This window comes from Pongo abelii, chromosome 3 (assembly GCF_028885655.2).
Source record: "Pongo abelii isolate AG06213 chromosome 3, NHGRI_mPonAbe1-v2.0_pri, whole genome shotgun sequence".
NCBI lineage: Eukaryota > Metazoa > Chordata > Mammalia > Primates > Hominidae > Pongo > Pongo abelii.
In genome coordinates, this window is record NC_071988.2 from 48,132,693 (window position 1) to 48,154,449 (window position 21,757).

At 35.9% G+C, this 21,757-nt stretch overlaps 1 protein-coding gene across 18 annotated transcripts in view; it reads right to left on the minus strand.

The window, feature by feature from the left end:
* Positions 1-21,757, minus strand: part of FRYL (FRY like transcription coactivator) — a 276,985-nt gene that overhangs the window by 171,133 nt on the left and 84,095 nt on the right. For 16 of the 18 annotated variants that reach the window (XM_063723410.1, XM_054553891.2, XM_054553895.2 and 13 more), the window contains one exon: positions 19,536-19,661. The exons of the other annotated variants lie outside the window; for them this stretch is intronic. The gene's annotated coding sequence lies outside the window, so the exon portion shown is untranslated. The remainder of the gene's footprint in view (positions 1-19,535; positions 19,662-21,757) is intronic. 18 annotated transcript variants of the gene reach the window in all.

Below are 21,757 nucleotides of genomic sequence, written 5' to 3' on the forward strand. Positions count from 1 at the left end.
CATGTTGGTGGTTACCTTCAATAAAAGTGATCTAAAAACTGCAAAGGATAACTGAGTAAATAAAAGAGATCCCCTTGTGTCCTTGGAGAGGTTAGAATCCAATAGTGGATATTAGAAGTGGGTGTGTCCAAATGTTCCCACATACAAACACATATATAAAATTACGAACTGTGATGAAGTGCTGTGAAGGCAGTGAAGGGGATATATTCACAGAGGAAACCAGAGGGAGCCTGAGATAGGGTGGTCAGGGAAGGCCACTCTGTGGGAACAACATCAAACATGAAACTGTTCAGCAGGTGGGTATTCTTCTGAAGAATGAACCTTTATGCTCAACCCCAAAAAGAAAAAAGGATAAAAGCAAAGGAACTCTGGCTGACCAGGGTTAAAGCACCAGAGTCCTATCCACTGGGCTCTTCCAGTTACCTGAGATGATTCTCAGAGAACATCTGAAATACCCAGACGGCTCCAGGAAATATTAAAGTAGATACTGAAATGCCCAAGAAGGATTTTGAGATCAGAACAAGATCAGACAGGCCACTTGACTGGTTAGGTGGCAAGGGGACTTGCAGAGGACACAGTGGAAGTCAATGGGCTATTTAAATTGCTGAGGTGAAAGACAATTACTTTAAAAAAAAAAATAGTATACTGATAGTAATTAGGAAGAAGGCAGTAAGAATGAAAATAAGGAAACAGATTTCCAATTTTTCCTGCTAGATATTTCCTGATGTATTTGGTGACTAACAAAATGGAAAAACATAAGTAAAGTTAAAATATTCAAAGGTGACCCCCCGGCTTAGGGGACTCAGTAGAAGGTCATGCTGAATGTGGAATAGTCCAGTATGGGTCACATAAAGAAGAGTCTAGGCTATATATTAATAAATCTAAAATACAAAAGGATGAAAGGACTAGACAGCAGAGAAGTAGACAGATTAGCAGTCCCACATAGCTCTCACGGCATCTTGTTTATTTATGAAGGGGAAAAGTGAATTAATTATTTTCAAGTGCTTGCTAGCCAACAATAACCATACTTAATGAATTCAGCTGAACCGAGGAAAAAGAAAGCAGTAAAGAGACAATAATTCAAATATAGCACTATCAAAGGTAAACAAAATAAACCACTGAATAATGAAGAGAATCTGTTGCTGAAACAGTTGGACCAGAATTCTGCCTAGAATTCCAAATAGAAAGGTTTCAGGTCATGTCCAAATTAACTGCTTATATTTAGAAGTATAAATCAAGTTTCTAATCATAGCTATAAGTGGGTTTCTAAAAAAGGTAAGTTTTATACAAATGTTACAGATTGCACCAATGCAATAATATACTCATAAGTTAGCAACATAAAACCAGTAAGGGAAGTATTTTAACTAAGCTCTGTAATTTGGGGTATGGTTACCTATGCAGCAATTATATTGCTTGTGTAGGCCATAAGGTACAATTACTGTCACATTCCTGACACAAGTATTCATTAATAGCCCAATTTGTTCCTGGCTTTTGGTTTTAGTTCTTTTTATACATTTCACACATTTAAAAAACATTCCTCTGCTAGAATGAAACAGTCTAGAAGATCCTGTAATCATAACTTTCTTCTTTGGCCTCACACACCATACCAATTTCCTATCAAATTTGGCACAGTGCTAGATGATATTATTTATTCAAAGATAAAAAATCTGCTCTTTCCAAATATATTTAAAAATCATTCTCAAGCTCCTAAGAAATAGAGACAGAACTATTTAATTACCTGAAACAAGTTTTTGAAGATATTGTTAATTAAAATCCAGATTTTAAAATTTCTACTCAAAAAGCTCCCAGTTACTGGATTTGTATTTTTATAACATAATGCATATTTATTTTATTGTTTTGAAGCTGGAATTATTAATACCAACATAGTTTCACTGACAATACAGGTTATACAGATGCTTAGGGAAGAAAGGGGTATCTGCCATCAAAATTGGCTAGTCCTAATGGAACAGAACGAGTAAAATTCTATGAACCATCCATAGCGTGAATATAGCAGAGCTGTTTTGAGCATGAAGTAGGTACTATTAATAATGATGCCAGAAAAGAGACGTAAACTGCAACTACCCAGGGTGTATGGAGACCTCTTACAGTCACCTTCTCCATGAAGCACTCATCACAAAGTAAAGGCTCACTATTTACTGCCAAAACTTGCCTTTTTGTTTCCTAAATTGTCAGTAGTAAACTACATTTTCAATCAACTATAGGTTCTTTACCATTAAAGCCACGTTTGATATCACTCTAGTTTTAAACCAGAGGGGTGAGTCAGCAAGGCTGTAATAAAATAAAGGTCTAAACCAGGAAAGGAAGAGCCAATAAACTGCAGAGGCAACCAAATATAAGAGCAAAAATTACTCTTAAGAGGACCAGACCAGGCACAGTGGCTTACGCCTGTAATCCCAGCACTTTGAGAGGCCAAGGCGGGCAGATCACTTGAGGTGAGGAGTTCGAGACCAGCCTGGCCAACATGGTGAAACTCTGTCTCTACTAAAATAAAAAACCAAAAATTAGCCAGGTATGGTGGCACACACCTGTAATCCCAGCTACTCGGGAGGCCGAGGCAGGAGAATCGCTTGAACCTGGGAGGTGGAGGTTGCAGTGAGCCGAGATCACGCCACTGCACTCCAGCCTGGGTGACACAGTGAGACTCAGTCTCAAAAATAAATAAATAAATAAATAAGAATTAGAGAACCAATAGGGTTAAGAGGAAAAGATGGAAAGATCGTCCAGTAAAATTAAATGGGCGAGTCCAAAACATAGATAAATGTTTATGCATGGTTAACTTTAATCAAAATGCACTGTATTCAAAGTACTTGAGAAAAAGCTAACTTCATAATCTTAATATTCTTTAAACCCCCACTCTAAACCTAGAAAACCAGAATCTATTGTTTAATAAGATCCCCTACGTGATTCTTAAGCACGTCCAACTTTAAGGGCTACTTAACAGGAAATTTTGGAAGCCTAAGAAATAATAAAGAGAAATTTTCTGTATTGATTACAATGAACGTTTCATAGTTTTTTTTAAAGTTTCTTCATCAAATTGACTAGAAATGTGTATCAGCTTACACTTCCTCTTGAGGACAGTGTAAGAGATCATCAAAGGGCCCATTTAATCTTAACTCACTCTTTAGAAACACAAAAACCTATCAAAAGTCTAAGTAAAAGAACTAAGTAAAAGAAGAATTAGGTAAGATTACTATAATTTACTTTGTAATAACTAAAATTATTTTGGATTATCTTTAACAGTTTAAATAAGTCAGTGATGGCATGTTTGCTTTGCTAGATAGACTAATCCTCATCCTGATTGCCATCTTTCTGCAAAGAATCATCTGAGATGGTCTAGGTTACCTTTACAGCTAATTTTTTTAAAACAAAACAAAATGACTCAGATTAATCAATTTTATTATTAAAATAAAACAAAGTATGTATTCTACCCCCAAATGTAGCAGGATGGGGTGGGAGAGATGAGTGGAAGGCATGTAGGTATACCCTAGTGGACAATCCATTCCATTGAGGACAGGTCACTGAAGACAGGTCCATACAACAAAATAACTAATAAGAGCAACCACTTCAGAACTGCAAATCAGGATACTGGGCACATACAGGAAATGTGTTAAGCCAACAATTGTTATCTTTAAAGAATAAAACATCTGGCCTTTCAAAAACAGTCACACAGAATCACAGAACTGCTCTCCCCCCCGCCTTTTTTTTTGAACTAGAGAGATTTTAGCAATCATTTATCATAATCTCTTAAATTACATGAGACAACTGAAGATCAAGGAAGATAAGCAATATAGTAGGATCTCAAATCAAATTAATTAATATTTACTGAACACCTACTACAGATAAAACACTATTCCAAGGGTTACAGAAAATAGAACTAAGTATAATATTGGATCCTTTCTTCAAAGCTTCCGTTCTTTTTTTTTAGAGACAGGATCTTGCTCTGTCTCCCAGACTGGAGTGCAGTGGTGCGATCTCAGCTCACTGTAACCTCCACCTCCCAGGTTCAAGCAATTCTCTTGCCTCAGCCTCCCCAGTACCTGGGATTACAGGTGCACACCACTACAGCTGGCTAATTTTTATATTTTTAGTAGAGACAGGGTTTCACCATGTTGGCCGTGCTGGTCTCAAACTCCTGACCTCAGGTGATCCGCCCACCCTGGCTTCCCAAAGTGCTGGGATTACAGGCGAGAGCCACAGCGTCTGGCCAAAGCCTCCATTCTCTATTTCCCAGGTAAGTTACTTGTATGTAGCTCTCTGATGTTACCAATATTCTTTTCTGTGGTCTAGCTGAGGGGTTGGAAAACTGACCCCCAAGGCCAAATCTGGCCCAACAGCTGTTTTTTTAAATAAAGTTGTAGTAAAATGCAGCCACACACATTCACTCGCATATCATCTAGAACCACTTTGGCTCTACAAAGCCAAAGCTAAGTACCCGCGACAAAGACCTGTGGCCTGCAAAGCCTAAAATATTTACTATCTGGCCCTTTACAGAAAAGGTTTATTAACTGCTGTTCTAGATTGATCATCATTTGCTTAATTTGAGGTGGTTTTTTTGTTTTTCTCTTTCTATTTTGAAACTAAGGCTGGAGATCGCATCATTGCACTCCAGCCTAGGTGACAGAGCAACACTCCATCTCAAAAAATTAAAAAAAAAAAAAGAAAAAGAAACTAAGATTGGTTTTGCCTAGGGAACCATTGCCTCCTGAGCAATGTGCTAGATGGTGTTGAAGGATAAGTCAGTGAGCTAAATATGGCAACTGACAGCACTTCTTGTTAACAAGTAAAAACTTGCTCTGGTACATGAAAGCTAGAGGACTCTTAACATTTATTTAACAAACGTTTACTAACTGCTTAAGAAGTGCTTGCCACTGGGCTAAGCTCTGGGGTACCCACAAAAGTCAGACCAACTCAGTCCTCAACCCACTATCTGGTAAAAAGAAACAATACTTTCATGTTAAATAGAATAATAACTGAGGCTAGACAGTGAGGAAAACTTATTAACCCCAAAGAGAGTCATACAAGAGATTTCCACTCCCCTTGCAGACTCCAGTTTCAGGAAGTCACCAGAATTGCAGGCTTATTAACTATAGTTGCCTCAACCCAAAGGCCACAACTTGTATCTGGGTGGGGTTAACCCTTGGACTGAATATTGCTTCCTGGATTCCCTTTATAGCACTTGATTTTTGTTTAACCTTTACAGTATATTCCTTTAGTTACATTTTAAACTTCAACTTAGCTTTATTCTTCTTAACCTATTTTACTCTTCTTTTTAAAACCATATCTTTATTTTTTCAATATTTTGAGATAGACATTTTATTGTCTTATTCATCTTTTTACACCTTTATTATTTTAGTATGTTTTACTTGCTATTTATTTAGCGATATATTTACTTAGCAATACATTTTTCATATCTCCTTTGTTTCAATTATTTTACCTTAGATTCAATACTGCTTTCCTTTTGCTTCTTAAGTGAGGAATAAGCAGCTGTGATCATCAAAACAGTCATCCACCAGGAAGGTGCAGTAACTGAACAATTAGAGCAGGTGCAGCCTCAGAGTGGAGCTGAGTTCTGGGAGCCCTACGGTGTGCCTCACCCTTTAGTTGATGAAACATATGGTGGTCCTGGGATGAGGGCAGGGGTATTTGAGCATCAGGAGCAATTGGGGGAGGAGATTTAGTAGTGGCTAAATATCAACTGATATGACAAATGGTAATATTTTAACAACCAGTGTCACCATACCAGTACATACTGGATATACACCAGTCTTGTGACTAGTACAATTTGCATTATAATTTATAATAATATTATAAGGGTATATATATAAAGGATATATATGTACAATTATATTAAAGGGATATATATAATTTTTATTACATAAAACTTTTATTAAATAAAAATTATATATCTCATTAATTATATATATCCTCTTTATATATCCCTTATATTATTATGAAATATATATTTAATAAATAAAAATTTTTAAAAGATGGAGGAGACAGATGTATGTTTACTTCAATTAAGTTTCCTGCAAATTCTTTCTAAAAGCCAAGGAAATAAAGATCCTGACCCTAAATTTCACCATACTTAACTGCCCCAATTTTTAATAATATACATCCATGTAACTTTGGGAGGCAATCTAAAAAGACAGCTTTTAAAATAATTTTTTACTGTTAATTTTAATTTTTTTTACATTTTTTAAAATCATTTTTTACTTTTAATTTTTATGGATAGTAGGTGTATATACTCATGGGGTGCATGAGACATGTTCATACAAGCATGCAATGTGTAATAATCACAGGGTAAACGGAGTACCCATCACCTCAAGCATTTATCCTTTGCATTCCAAACAATCCAATTATACCTTTTTTAGTTTTTTTAAATGTACAATTAAATTATTTTTTACTATAGGCTGGTGCAGTGGCTTATGGTGCAGTGGCACTTTGGAAGGCTGAGGTGGGTGGATCACTTGAGGTCAGGAGTTCGAGATCAGTCTGGCCAACATGGCGAAACTCATCTCTACTAAAAATACAAAAATTAGCTGGGCATGGTGGCGCACACCTGTAATCCCAGCTACTTGGGAGGCTGGGGCAGGAAGACTGCTTGAACCCGAGAGGAGGAGGTTGCAGTGAGCTGAAATTGCGCTACTGCACTCCAGCCTGGGTGACAGAGTGAGACTCCATCTGGAAATACATATATATAATTTTTTTTTTACTATAGTCACTCTGCTGCGCTAGCAAATACTAGATCTTATTCATTCTTTCTAACTATTACTATTTTTGTACCTATTGACCATCTCCACTTCCCCACTCCTAGCCTCTGATCCCACCACTGCTTTTCCCAGCCTCTGGTAACCATCCTTCTACTCTATCTCCATGAGTTCAACTGTTTTAACTTTTAGCTCCCACAAATAAGTGAAAACATGTGAAATTTGTCTTTTGGGCCTGGCTCATTTCACTTAACATAATGACCTCCAGTTCCATCCATGTTGCTGCAAGTGACAGAATCTCATCCTTTTTCATGGCTGAATAGTACTCCACTGTGTGTATGTACCACATTTTCTTTATCCATTCATCTGTTGGTGGACATTTAGGTTGCTTCCAAATCTTGGCTGTTGTGAATAGTGCTGCAATAAACATGGGAGTGATGACATCTCTTTGATATACTGATTTCCTTTCTTTTGGGTATACACCTAGTACTGGAATTGCTGGATCCTATATAGTCATTCTATTTTTAGATTTCTGAGGAACCTCTGTACAGTTCTCCATAGTGGTTGTACTAGTGTACATTCCCACCAATAGTGTACAAGGGTTCCCTTTTCTCCGCATCCTCACCAGCATTTGTTACTGCCTGTCTTTTGGATAAAAGTCATTTTTAACTGGAGTGAGATGATATCTCACTGTAGTTTTGATTTACACTTCTCTGATCATCAATGGTGTTAAGCACCTTAAAAAGATACTTAAGAAGTGATTAGACTAACTATAAAAATACCCAACAAAAACTACTGACATAGTACTGTTGCACAAACTTCTTAAAAAAACCTTTGTATCTGAATCACACAATCATTTGGCAGTAGCTATATGGAAGACACACATTATGAACAAAGAAGGAGAGACAGGGCCGGGTGTGGTGGCTCACACCTGTAATCCCAGCACTTAAGGAGACTGAGGCAGGTGGATCACCTGAGGTCAGGAGTTCGAAACCAACCTGGTCAACATGGTGAAACCCCATCTCTCCTAAAAATACAAAATTAGCTGGCTGTGGTTAACGCATGCCTGTAACCCCAGCTACTCGGGAGGCTGAGGCAGGAGAATCGCTTGAACCCGGGAGGCAGAGGTTGCGGTGAGCCGAGATTGCGCCATTGCACTCCAGCCTGGGCAACAAGAGCAAAACTCCATCTCAAAATAAACAAACAAAAAATACAAAAATACAAAAATTAGCTGGGCCTAGTGGTGCACGTCTGTAATCCCAGCTACCCAGGAGGGTGAAGCACAAGAATCGCTTGAACCCGGGAGGCAGAGGTTGCAGTGAGCCAAGATCACGCCACTGCAGTCCAGCCTGGGTGACAGAGCGAGACTCCGTCTCAAAAACAAAAACAAAAAAAAAAAAAAAAGAAGGAAAGACAGAAAAAGGTGCTCTGTTTCAAGCCCCCATTAACTGACCTATAAGTCAAGTGCTAAAATTTTCAGGAACTATGCACAACAAAAGACCTAGATCCAAATTCCTAGAATACTTTCTGTGACAGAATGCCCCAAGGTTAAATTTGTGATTAAATTGATTCATCTACATCCAAATAAAAATTAAGAAGTCTTTGTAATAACAATAGACACCATTTACTGAACAATTGTCAATTTTGTTGACAATTTTTTATAATCTTGAAAACAATGCTAGAAAGAAGATATGATTCAAATTGATAGGTGAGGTTAACTAGTCTAGAGCGATTAAGTAGCCGGTTCAAGGCAAGTCACTGGTACAGCTCAGCTTAGTCTGGATGGAAGTGCCATCTCCTTCCTTTCTCAACATTTCACTGCCTGGCCCCCCATCATGACTGTAGGTATTCCCAATATCCCTCCTTTGTCATGAGAATTCCCAGAAGATACAGAGAAGACATGACTACAACAACCCAATAGGGCTTCTCCTAAATCCTCCAATAATTACAGCCTGAAAAGTACTCCAAAGACCCTCTTAAGAAAAGGAACTTATTTCACACTATGACACTATGAAAGCCCAGTGCTTCCAAATCCTATTTGTAGTAGGAAAAAGAAGTCCTGACCTCCTTCACACACTTACATAGTAAGTGTGAGGTTCTATCTTGGTCAGGCTGAAAGTTCCATAGCAAACTGATTATTATTTGGAGCTCAGGTTCTTCCAGGCATTGTGCTGCCCAGCAACCTTCTTTTTATCACTTCTGAATTTCAAACAATTCTCCATCTCCTTCAGTATATCAAATCATAAGCATTTGAAGTGTCAGAAACCTCAACTCAATTTTCTCCCAGGACCTTCTCTAAACTCCTTAGGAACAGTCTGGTCTCCAATGAAGACTTAAGTCACCCATTATCCACTTTGTTCCCTTCTAAAAAGAAAATGGCCTGGTCATGTTATTCCTCTACCCAACATTAAGAGTATCAAACAAAAATCTGCTAATCTGGACTTAACACAAGTTAACAACTGAGAGCAATGGTTCTACGAAAACAAAACTGAAAAGATCACTTACTAAGGAAATCCAGTTAGTAAAATAAGTGCTACATTGTGGGTTGTCCCTGCTAGTGAGCTGTGCTGAATACCTAGGGAGAGGTATACCAGTATACGATTTAAACATTTATATCTCATGAAGCCATTAACACTTTGTAATGAAATGGAACCAATATGTGTGTCTCTTGTTTTGTAAAAGTCATGTAAAATAGCCATTTACTTAATCAGTTTATCTCACCAGAGTGTTACGAAAACTAATTATCAACTGATCATTAAAGTAAAAGACAGTTTCAAAGAGTAATGCTTAATACACACTAGAATTAAAGTTTCTTCCTATTAAAATATATCTTTAAATGAAAGCACCAAAAAAGTATATGTTCTTTAATAAAATAATAAAACTTGACAGATACACTAGTCTTTATTTTTTTAAGAGACAGATCCTCGCTATGCTGCCCAGGCTGGAATGCAGAGGCTATTCACAGGTGTCATCATTGCATACTGCAGCCTGGAACTCCTGGGTTCAAGTAGTCCTCCAGCTTCAATCTCGTAAGTAGCTGGGACTACCGGTGCATGATACTGCACCCATCAGACACACCAGTCTTTTAAAAAAAAAAAATACTGTATACCTAAAGATTCAAAAACATCAAACAATAACACAATGCAATAGAGTAGAAGGAGCAAATGCCTTATTTTAAAACAATGGCATGGCTATATCACTTAGTAATCAAAAGGCCTCAAATAATTTTAAGTTCCCAGGAATGTTTAAAATTCTAGATAACGAACTGTCTCACAGGGTTGTCAAGAGAACTTAGATAGATAACATTCACTAACTTCAATCAGTGAGCAACTATTATGTCCCAAGCCTTGGAACACATCAAACAAAACAAAGTTCATGCTCAGCTTATGTTCTATTTGATGCGGGGAATGGAACACATATGTACTAAATAGGTAGACAAATGAGATCACTTCAGTTATTGGTAAAACAAAACAAGTTAATAGTGTCCAGAATACAGAAGGTGCTCATATGTTTCTTCCATTCTTAATGGTGGTATATATCTTCTTCTGTTAAATGTATCATTGTCTCTGTTCTTGATGAATTTTATAAAAATCAATGTTAAAATATATTTTGTTACATTAACCCTTATCCTTGATTCTAAATGGAATGAACAACAACATTAATGTTGATTCCATCAGAATAAAATAACCCAATCCTAGACATAGAAGGACTTCTCTGTTCAATAGTCAGAAAACATTGTAGTACATTCTGAATCAGTAAATAATATCTTCCTCCCACCAACATTTATACCTGAATATAGATACTATATGTTCCAATTCTACTAGTATTTATCAGTGAAACCAGTCTTGGATCACATGATTAGGACTCTACACACACACATATAAAAAAACAGTCTAAGGATATTTAAGCATCTCATGAATAGGATAAGATGATATCATATCACATGTGATCATTTTGATTCCTTTTTTATTAAGTAGGAATAGCAAATAAATGATTTATTTCTCTTAAAAATTGCAACATAGGGAGGCCAAGGCGGGCAGATCACGAGATCAGGAGATAGAGACCATCCTGGCTAACACGGTGAAACCCCATCTTTACTAAAAATACAAAAAATTAGTCGGGCGTGGTGTTGGGCTCCTGTAGTCCCAGCTACTCAGGAGGCTGAGGCAAGAGAATGACGTGAACCTGGGAGGCGGAGCTTGCAGTGAGCCAAGATCGCTCCACTGCACTCCAGCCTGGGTGACAGAGCAAGACTCCGTCTCAAAAAAAAAAAAATTGCAACATTATACAGCTATATATAGTAGAAGCCCTTTGCTGTAACACAACTGTTGTCTAATTATTTAATCCAAAACTCCATTGAAGTAGAAATCAGGGGGGAAAAACAGATCAAGAGGCTCACTAAAAGTTTTATTTTAACTTAAAATATAAAATTCATGTTTATTCCCCAGCCTTTTGATATAGTGCCAAGGCCTTATCTTGCAAGGCAGATATGCTGATTACGCCATTGTCTTTTTGCCTAAAACGAAACCCAAGTACATCAGCTATGACTTGAAGTTTCAACTTCTTTTTTTTTTTTTTTTTTGAGACAGAGTCTCGCTGTGTAGCCCAGGCTGGAGTGCAGTGGCGTAATCTCGGCTCACTGCAAGCTCCACCTCCCGGGTTTACGCTATTCTCCTGCCTCAGCCTCCTGAGTAGCTGGGACTACAGGCTCCCGCCACCACGCCCGGCTAATTTTTTATTTTTTTTTTGTATTTTTATTAGAGACGGGGTTTCACTGTGTTAGCCAGGATGGTCTCAATCTCCTGACCTCGTGATCCGCCCGCCTCGGCCTGCCAAAGTGTTGGGATTACAGGCGTGAGCCACTGCGCCCGGCCAAGTTTCAATTTCTTTAAAATGACACAAGAAACTGAAGGTATCCAAGGGCAAAATCCTTCCAATCTTGTATACTTTCCTGGCCTATGTGAAATTCAAAAGCACATTTTTTTCAGGAATTAATCTTTATGAAGTCTAATCAAAACATTCAACTTTGTTTACACTGAAACAACTCTTGCTTTTGAATCGCACACTTTATTGAATTATGTAATATTTAATTGAATTACATAATCACAATAAGTATAATTGGTATAAACAGATTTGTTTAAAAATATAACCAATTCTTGTTAAGCCCACAACTTAGCCTATTAGGAGCAGAAATGGTAGCAGGGAATTTCATCAGTATTTAGTAGTGTGCTACAGGCATTTAAAAATATATTTTACAGAGGAATAGAGGATATTGGTGAAACCAAAGAGTTGTTTGAGAACTTCTAGGAAAATTTTTAAAATATTAGGCTACTTAACATTTAAAGAAAGTTAAAAAATAAAAAAATTATCAATAGCAAGGAATCTTTAAAATATCGTTCCCTTCAAATTACACATATTTTTGTTAAATCAAGCATCTATAAATAATTCTACAGTTAAAAGCTGCATGTAGATTTCTAAATATTCTAAGCTAGACTTATTCTCGGTTGATTCTCTCACAAATGTACAACTGTCAATACAGATTACAATCTTACCTAAAATCTCTTAGGAAAAAATAACTTTTTTTTTTTTGAGACAGAGTCTCCCTCTGTTGCCCAGGCTGGAATGCAGTAGCGCGATCTCGGCTCACTGCAACCTCATCCTCCCGGGTTCAAGTGATTCTCCTGCCTCAGCTTCCCAAGTAGCTGGGATTACAGGCACCCGCCACCATGCCCGGATAATTTTTGTATTTTTAATAAAGACGGGGTTTTGCCATGTTGGCCAGACTGATCTCAAACTCCTGACCTCAGGGAATCCGCCTGCCTCGGCCTCCCAAATTGCTGGGATTACAAGCGTGAGCCACCGCGTCAGCCCGAAAAAATAACTTTTTAAATATTGAATTAGTAATTAAAGAAGTTGGAAACAACTGATTCAAGTATAAAGCTTTGAGATTACATGCCATTTTTTCTCTAAAAGAATAGCTCTTTCTTTGCATCATTTTACATGAAATCTCTCCATATCATCGATTTCTCCTTTCATCAAATGAACAAAACTGTAACACCCCTTAGGTGAACTGTACTGGTCATATTTTAATGACTTCTGGCTAAACCACTGCATTATCTCTATCCCACAACCACCAGTAAATAGGAAGTAAGATTCACTTATGTTGAGACGCAAGTAACCTATGTGTACATTGGTATGAACCGTCGTATTTACAATTTGTATATGCAATATAAATTTAGTATCAAATCTTGAGATTCAAGAGAAGGAACTGGCCGGGTGCGGTGGCTCATGCCTGTAATCCTAGCACTATGGGAGGCCAAGGCAGGTGGATCACGAGGGTCAAGAGCTCGAGACCGTCTTGGCCAATGTGGTGAAAATGATTTGCATAGTATTTCAAAAGATGAAGCACAAATGGTCTACACAGAAATCAGGAAAAAATGGTTGAAAAAATTAACTCTAGATGGATTAAAGACTTAAATCTAAGACCTAAAACCATAAAAACCCTAGAAATACAAAAATTAGCTGGGTGTGGTGGTGTGTGCCTGTAATCCCAGCTACTCAGGGGGACTGAGGCAGGCGAATCGCTTGAACCCGGGAGGCGGAGGTTGCAGTGAGCCAAGATTGCGCCCCTGTACTCCAGCCTAGCGACAGAGCAAAACTCCATCTCAAAAAAAAAAAAAAAAAAAAAGAGAGAGAGAAGGACTTGATCAGTACATTGAAATGGAAGAGCCAGACACTTTAAAACCAAATCTCTCTACATAAATTGCCGAATAAGTTCTTTAAATTAATTTTAATAGTCATTTCCTGAGGTTGAATTTTATTTTTGAAGAGAAAAATCATGCAAGAGTTATTCCACAAAGAACCTGTAGCCTCAGAAATTTCAACAGACATCAGATTACTTGTTGTTTCATGATTATGCTTTATTTTGATCTTGATTAGTAAAAACATATATACCATGGGAAATTCTTAATCATTAGATTGACTGCTTATTTGCAAATTAATACAAATTATAAAATCTAATTATTATACGTTGTAACATGTGTGCTGTATTTAAGAGTATAAGATAGTCTTTAAAAAAAAGAACCAGTTAAGAGATAAAAGTAAGGAGCCATATAAATAGACATACCATATTACATTTAAATACCAAGTCCAATTACGTAGGCTGTAGTAAAGTGAAGAAAACAACTAAATGATTCAAGTAACTGCACATATTAATATATACATATTTTCACTTATGCATATACACTGTTGAACACAAAACCAAGTGCTGGCTGATTTATAATTTTTTTAATTAAAATTATGAGATGCCAACCCATCAGTGGCCTTATTTCCATTTCTACTCACATAAGCGAACAGTATAAAAAACTGGTAACTCCTAATACCAGTGCACAGTAGACATCAATATATATTTCTTTTTAAAATGTAAAAGCTCCTTCTTTATTCTTTTACATAACTGGTTTTTTTAAAAAAGGAAGTATGGTTTCTCATAAATATACTATTTTTTAAACTGACATGAAACGATGGTAGGGAGAATATAAGGTAATGGGAACTCTCATATCCTACCCTAAGGAGCTTAAAATGATAAAGTTTTCAAAGGTAAGCGCACTGTCTATCAAAACTTAAAAGGCAGTAGAACAGAAAATAGGAGAATCTAGGAAGGGCAGGGGGAAGGTGGGGGAATAGGGAGAGATTTGTTAAAAGATACAAAATTGCAGCTAGATAGGAGAAATAAGTTCTAGTGTTCTATACCACTGTAGGATGACCATAGTAATAATATACAGTTTCAAATAGCTAGAAGGAAGATACTGAATGTTTCTAACCCAAAGAAATGATAAATGTCTGAGATGACAGATATGCTAATCGCTCTGATAAGATCACTATGCACTGTAAGTATCAAAACATCGCTATGTAACCCATGAATATGTACAATTATGATGTCAATTTTAACAAATAAAATGTAATATAATTTTAATATGAAATCTTATACTAATAAGCAATCATCCCAAGGTATGAAGTGATATATCAATGAATATTATATTATTATTTTTAATAACTAAAAAGTAGTCATTCTAAATGTTCTTCTATAAGGAATTGAATAAATCGTTATATTCACACAACAAAGCACATTTCAAATGAGACAGGAAGATGTCTATGATGTCCTAAATGAAAAAGCAAGTATCAGAATGACTTGGATAATAAGTCTCATTTTTTCAAATTCTGCTAATAAAAATGTGTATTGCATGCTTAAATATGTATACATATTAAAATATGCATAGAAAACAGCTATAATACATATCAAACTTGCAGACGGTTTACAGAAACTCCCTTCTACTAAATAGCATATTAATTTATAGGTACAGCTATTTACTCCCTAAAATTAAAAAAATAATAATCATAGAGAATATTTTAAACTGTTTTAATCAAATATTTGAAAACTTGAAGCACTTTTTCATCTTTTTCCTAAGTAATTTTCCTTTCCTCTAATATTTGTTAGTTACTATATGCAAGCTGATGTTTATCCTAAAACATATTAACCATTATCCTCTCAAACTTTAAAGAACATTATATTTAACTTTGCAGGATTACACATAACAAAAATACTATGATACAAAATAATCCTTGTTCTATTCAAAGATTTAACTTTTCAATATTTCACCCCAAATATTCATTATCTTTTAAAATAAAACAATGGAACATATTTTTAAACAAAATTTAAATGGTTTCTACAGTAACAGATAAAATTCAGTATCTTATTTTTTGTTTACATATCCTACAGGTGTAACTAACATATTGTCAATAACGCTTCAAAATATTTTCCAAAGATCAAAACTATTTAAGTGCATTAAAGTTTTATCTTGACTTACAGCATAAATATTTCTCCAGCTATATTTGAAGAAAAATTTTATTAAAAAAGTAGGCCAACTATATACTTCATTGAACATTTTAATATTTAAACTTGATTTTCAAAATATTCCTGCTCACTAGAATTCATACTTGTAAAAATAGTTTTACTTTCCTAAAATACTTTTTTAAAGGATGGAAAGAAATACGTTTTTACTTTACCTAGTTGTTGGTGTTCGTATTTGTCATAATTACTATGACAGAAATTGGTTCTACCTTGCTCATCCACCGTCTTCTCAGATGAAAGTGAGCTAAGACGTCTCATCTTAACTAATCTTGGGGAACTTTCCTGAGTACTAGTATCCAAAACCACATCTCCCGAAAGAATGGGAGGAACAACTCTCTTTAAAAAATCCATTTTAAGGTTCTTCTACATTACTAGGCCCACAAGCACACAGAAAGGTGCCTATACCAACTTCCTTGATGAGAAGTTCAGGTACACTATTTGTGTCAAAGAGCAAATAAACGTCATATGAATTTAGGCGGTGCTAAACCCCAGTCAGTCAATTGCCAGCTGTTTTGAAGCTGATTTTTAGGACATTTACTGTTCATGCTGATAACAAACCAAACAGCTATAGACCATGAAACTGCACTTCATGTATGCGTACATGTACAATGGGTGTTAACGACAATACTGAGACCATAAAATGTTGAGCGTCCATCTAGTTTAACATTTAGATTTTGAAAACTTTCACTGTGATCATGTAAAGAGAAATTTACTTTGGCCTGAGGTGTGTCTTCCTTTTAAATAAACTTAGAGCTTACGTGTAAAACGGCAACTTGTATTCAAAAGATAATTCTTATCATTTTAAAAATTCACTAACAGACCTCAGGAATGTCAACTTTTATAAAACATGAAAAGGAGTCATTTAAAACTTTATTCTATATTACGAACATTCTAAAGTTACTTTTAAACACCAAAAAAACTCCCCATTACAATCAATGATACTTATCAATAGTAATGGTGAAAACTTTGGCATGAATAACCAAAAAAAATTGATAATTTTAAATATATGGATCTAAAAACATATAGCTGAAGAAGTGAAAGTATGAATTCTTAAATTCAATAAGCACAGTCATCAACATTATATGTTTTTCAAAATAATTGAGCACCCTACAAAATATTTGGAAATAGCAAAAGTAGCCAATCGTACTGCCTTGATGTAATTCAGAAGTAGAACAAGAGAGTCCAATAAAGGAATACCTACAAAAGACTTTGAAAACTGAAAGTTCTCTCCCTTCCTTTGCCTGCCCTCTTGTGGGGTTGTTAAGTGAGCAAGAAGGGAATGAAAACACAAAGGTAACAGGGTAAAACCCCTAAGCAATCATATCTATAACTCTGAATGACACATAATAATTTAAAAAATCTGATTCACTTAGTGAAACACAATACAATCTCATTCTTCCAATGCTCAACATGAAGAAAATGATTTGCATAGTATTTCAAAAGATGAAGCACAAATGATCTACATAGAAATCAGGAAAAAATGGTTGAAAAAATTAACTCTAGACGGATTAAAGACTTAAATCTAAGACCTAAAACCATAAAAACCCTAGAAGAAAACCCAGGCAATACCATTCAGGACACAGGCATGGGCAAAGACTTCATGACTAAAATTCCAAAAGCAATAGCAACAAAAGCCAAAATTGACAAATGGGATCTAATTAAAGAGCTTCTGCACAGCAAAAGAAACTACCATCAGAGTGAACAGGCAACCTACAGAATGGGAGAAAATTTTCGCAATCTATTCATCTGACAAAGGGCTAATATCCAGAATCTACAAAGAACTTAAACAAATGTACAAGAAAAGAACAAACAACTGCAACAAAAAGTGGTCAAAGGATATGAACAGACACTTCTCAAAAGAAGATATTTATGCAGCCAACAAACATGAAAAAAAAACTCATCATCACTGGTCATTAGATAATGCAAATCAAAACCACATTGAGATACCATCTCATGCCAGTTAGAATGGCGATCATTAAAGAGTCAGGAAACAACAGATGTTGGAGAGGATATAGAGAAATAGAAACGCTTTTACACTGTTCGTGGGAGTGTAAATTAGTTCAGCCATTGTGGAAGACAATGTGGCGATTCCTCAAGGATCTAGACCTAGAAATACCAATTGACCCAGCAATCCCATTACTGGGTATATACCCAAAGAATTATAAATCATTCTATTCTAAAGACTCATGCACACGTATGTATATTGTGGCACTGTTCACAATAGCAAAGACTTGGAACCAACCCAAATGCCTACCAATGATAAACTGGAGAAAGAAAATGTGGCACATATACACCATGGAATACTATGCAGCCATAAAAAAGAACGAGTTCATGTCCTTTGCACGGACATGGATGAAGCTGGAAACCATCATTCTCAGCAAACTAACACAAGAACAGAAAACCAAACACCACATGTTCTCACTCATAAGTGGGAGTTGAACAATGAGAACACATGGACACGGAGAGGGGAATATCACACACCGGGGCATGTCACGGGGTGGGGGGCTGGGGGAGGGATAGCATTAGGAGAAACACCTAATGTAGATGATAGGTTGACGGGTACAGCAAACCACCATGGCACGTGTATACCTATGTAACAAACCTGCACATTCTGCACATGTATCCCAGAACTTAAAGTATAATTAAAAAAAAAAAAAGAAAAATGGGTAAATTTCTGGTTCTGAATTACTTCGTTTTTAATCCTTATTCTCCTACCACATTACTTATTAAGTCAAATATTCTTTTTTTCATTTATTTAAAAAGCATTAAAGATCCTTTCCATGTAAAGCATTAATATAGTATTAAGGTTCAGAGAAAGTTTAAGGATTTATTAATACAAATCCTGTCTCAAGAACTCCTATAGGAAAAAAACAACAAAGTCAAGTAAAAGACATACATTTGTTGCCCTGAAGCAGGTATATATTCAACAGGAAAAAAGCACTGATTTTTAGAAGCAGATTGTCTCTTAATCTTCAAGCATAAAAGTGTCAAAATTAAGATCCAATCAGTCTATTCCCCACAAACAGAAAAAACAACTTGTTAGAATGGTAAACTGCATGCCTTAATATGCCTAAAACTCATTCCTTTCTCTCCCTCTCTCCCTCCTTCTCTTTCTGGATATGATCCCATGTTACTTCTGTTTTGTCTGTGGTTTTCCCCAGGTCCCTCTGCAGGTTGTCCTTATCTATGAAGCCCAGAAACACAGTGGTACATAGAAGAATGCTAATTCATGTTTGTTCATGACATGCAAGACAACCACTTGTGTCACTGCTAACCTCACCATTCTCAACTGCACTTTCAACTGGAGAGATGAAGGGGTTAAGGTAATAGGGACAGGATTAGGTGTTATAGAAGATCCCACAGATTTTTCTCTGATTTCCTTCATTCAACAAATATTTGTTGAATAGCTTCTCTAATGATCTGTGCAAGATACAAAGGCATTGAAGATATGTCTCTCTACCCAAAAAGCTGACTACTTAAGAAGGGAAATATACTCTCACAGTTATAATATTCTGTGTAGGGTTGGCCAAACCTTTGTTAAGCCTGCACTGCAGTTCAATTTCCTATGCTTCATCTGCTTCCCAAGCCCCCTTGTTATAGGTGTTGATTGCTAACAAACATCGAAAGGATCCACTCTGAGACATATAGCAAAGGGGACGCACTCCAGTAATGAAACTATTTATTACTAACAGGATCTATGAGGAGGAAATGCCACAAAGCCTTGTTTACATGTTGATACTTCTAAGCACTTTGGCTGATTACCACAACTTTTAACTCCTGGTATAATAGTTATAGGATCAAGAAATTATAGTAGAATCTCACAGCTAAAATACAGCATTTAAAAATCTTTTCAGACCTCAATCACTATTTAGCCTTGAGAATATTTACTATAATCTTACCGTATCACTTGAGACAGTAATTTCTTGGTGGTAACTTGGATCATCTAATCCTATGACTCTTGAGTGGTTTCAGGAATTAAGCATTTAGATGTTAACCATCCAAGATAACAATAAATGGCTTCAGCTCTGAAGAAAAACAAAATACATTTACACGTTAGGTGCGTTTAACACCTGTGTGTTACTCACATCCATCCTTACTTCTGAACACATTTTATACATTTTATACACCAGTGTCACTTAGTGCTGCAGATATCCTCTTTCAATAATGTTGCATGACATTTTTTCTAAGTTTTTTATTATGGAAAATTTCAAACTAATCCAAAATTATTAAGAATAGTATCATAAACCCCCCACCATTCCCAGCTTCAACAATTAACTCATGGCAAATCATATTTCATTTATATCTTCATCCACTTTCCCCAACCTCTATCTCACCACTCTGGATTATTCTAAAGCAAATTCCAGACATTATAACATTTCATCTGTAGATAATCCATTATGTATCTCTCTAAGACAAGGATTTACTTTGTAAAAATAAGTTAATACCATTATAATATTTATATTAATAATATAATATCAACTACTAATCATCACTCAGATTTCCCCAATTGTCTCATAAGTGTCTTTTTAACAATTTCCTCTAAATTTAAACAAAATCCATACAGGCAACTGTGACCATATCTCTTAAATAAATTTTAATCTACAGTTTTTCTCCTCCCTTTCTTCTGTATAGAGTGACAATGCTTTTACTAGCCAATGGTTAAACTAATACACCACAACTTAATTATTCAATAATACATTATTTTATTCACTAAAATAAATATAGATTTGTAAAATAGTTCATGTATCTGCTAGGCCTGATATTTATCACATCTACAGATAACATTTGGGATGCATATTTTTCAGAGTCTACCTAAAATAACTCTGAGGGCATCATGGACCATGAACTACTATACTGTATCTGTAATACTTGGATGGTTACTAAGAATAAAGAAAATGACCACAGGGAATTGGGAATTGTCTTTTTACCATTTATAAAGATTCCACGTTATCAGGCACATTTCATGTTTTCTTGGCTTTTTTTTTTTTTTTTTTTTTTTTTTTGACGGAGTTTCACTCTTGTTGCCCAGGCTAGAGTGCAGTGGCACGATCTCAGCTCACTGCAACCTCCACCTCCCGGGTTCAAGCGATTCTCCTGCCTCAGCCTCCTGAGTAGCTAGGATTACAGGTATCTGCCACCACGCCTGGCTAATTTTTTGTATTTTTAGTAGAGATGGGGTTTCACCATGTTGGCTAGGCTGGTATCCAACTCTTGACCTCTGGTAATCCTCCTAAAGGCTGGGATTACAGGTGTGAGCCACCATGCCTGGCCAGTCTTAGTATTTTTCTATAGCTAAAATAAGACAAATTTTAAATCTGGCACTGAAACTCAAATTAGCCTTATTTTAAATAACCAGTTCTATATTCGTTTTTCTCTTTAATTAATTTAATCTCCAACCCAACAGAAAAGGTTAAATATCCTGAAATAGTAATTTGTACTAAAAACTCTTTGAAATTCCTTTAGCCAAGTTATAAAAATATAATATTTCATTTACTCACAGGCATAATCAATTAAATCATGACTAAAGCCAAATCTTCAAAGCCAAAAATCTGGGAAATATGAATAAAATACTAACTTGTTTGTGCTTGTTCATAATATCATTCAAACTTACTGGAATTTTTGACTGTTCCAGCAAATATTTCTAAAATTTATTATCAATATGATAGCTAACAATCCTGCCATAATCTTGATACTTTGCTTATCTTAGATTCATGGAATCATTTCTCCCTCAAACCTAAAAAAAACTAATGTGACAAACAGCATGCCGTATCTTGTGAGCACGGTCCTGCACTGGACAATATTTAATGAGATTTAAGCTATCTTTCACTTCATCTTCTGGGACAAATCACAAAACCAGTCACTACTGGAGTACAATGCAGTTTTAGGAATATGGCAAAAATCCTACCTAGGACCAATTTGTACCACCATGTCTAGGTATTTCATTTTGCTTTGCTTTTGCAGTCTTCTGCTCAGACATAGCAAGTGCTAATGTCACACTTTTGTTGTATGTGTTTATTCTTCTTGTAATCACACTGTCATGGCACTATGTCACTTTAAGACTTCTCAATATTTGTCCAGAGTTTGCAACGCTTCTTCAGCAGACACACAACCTTGCTATTTT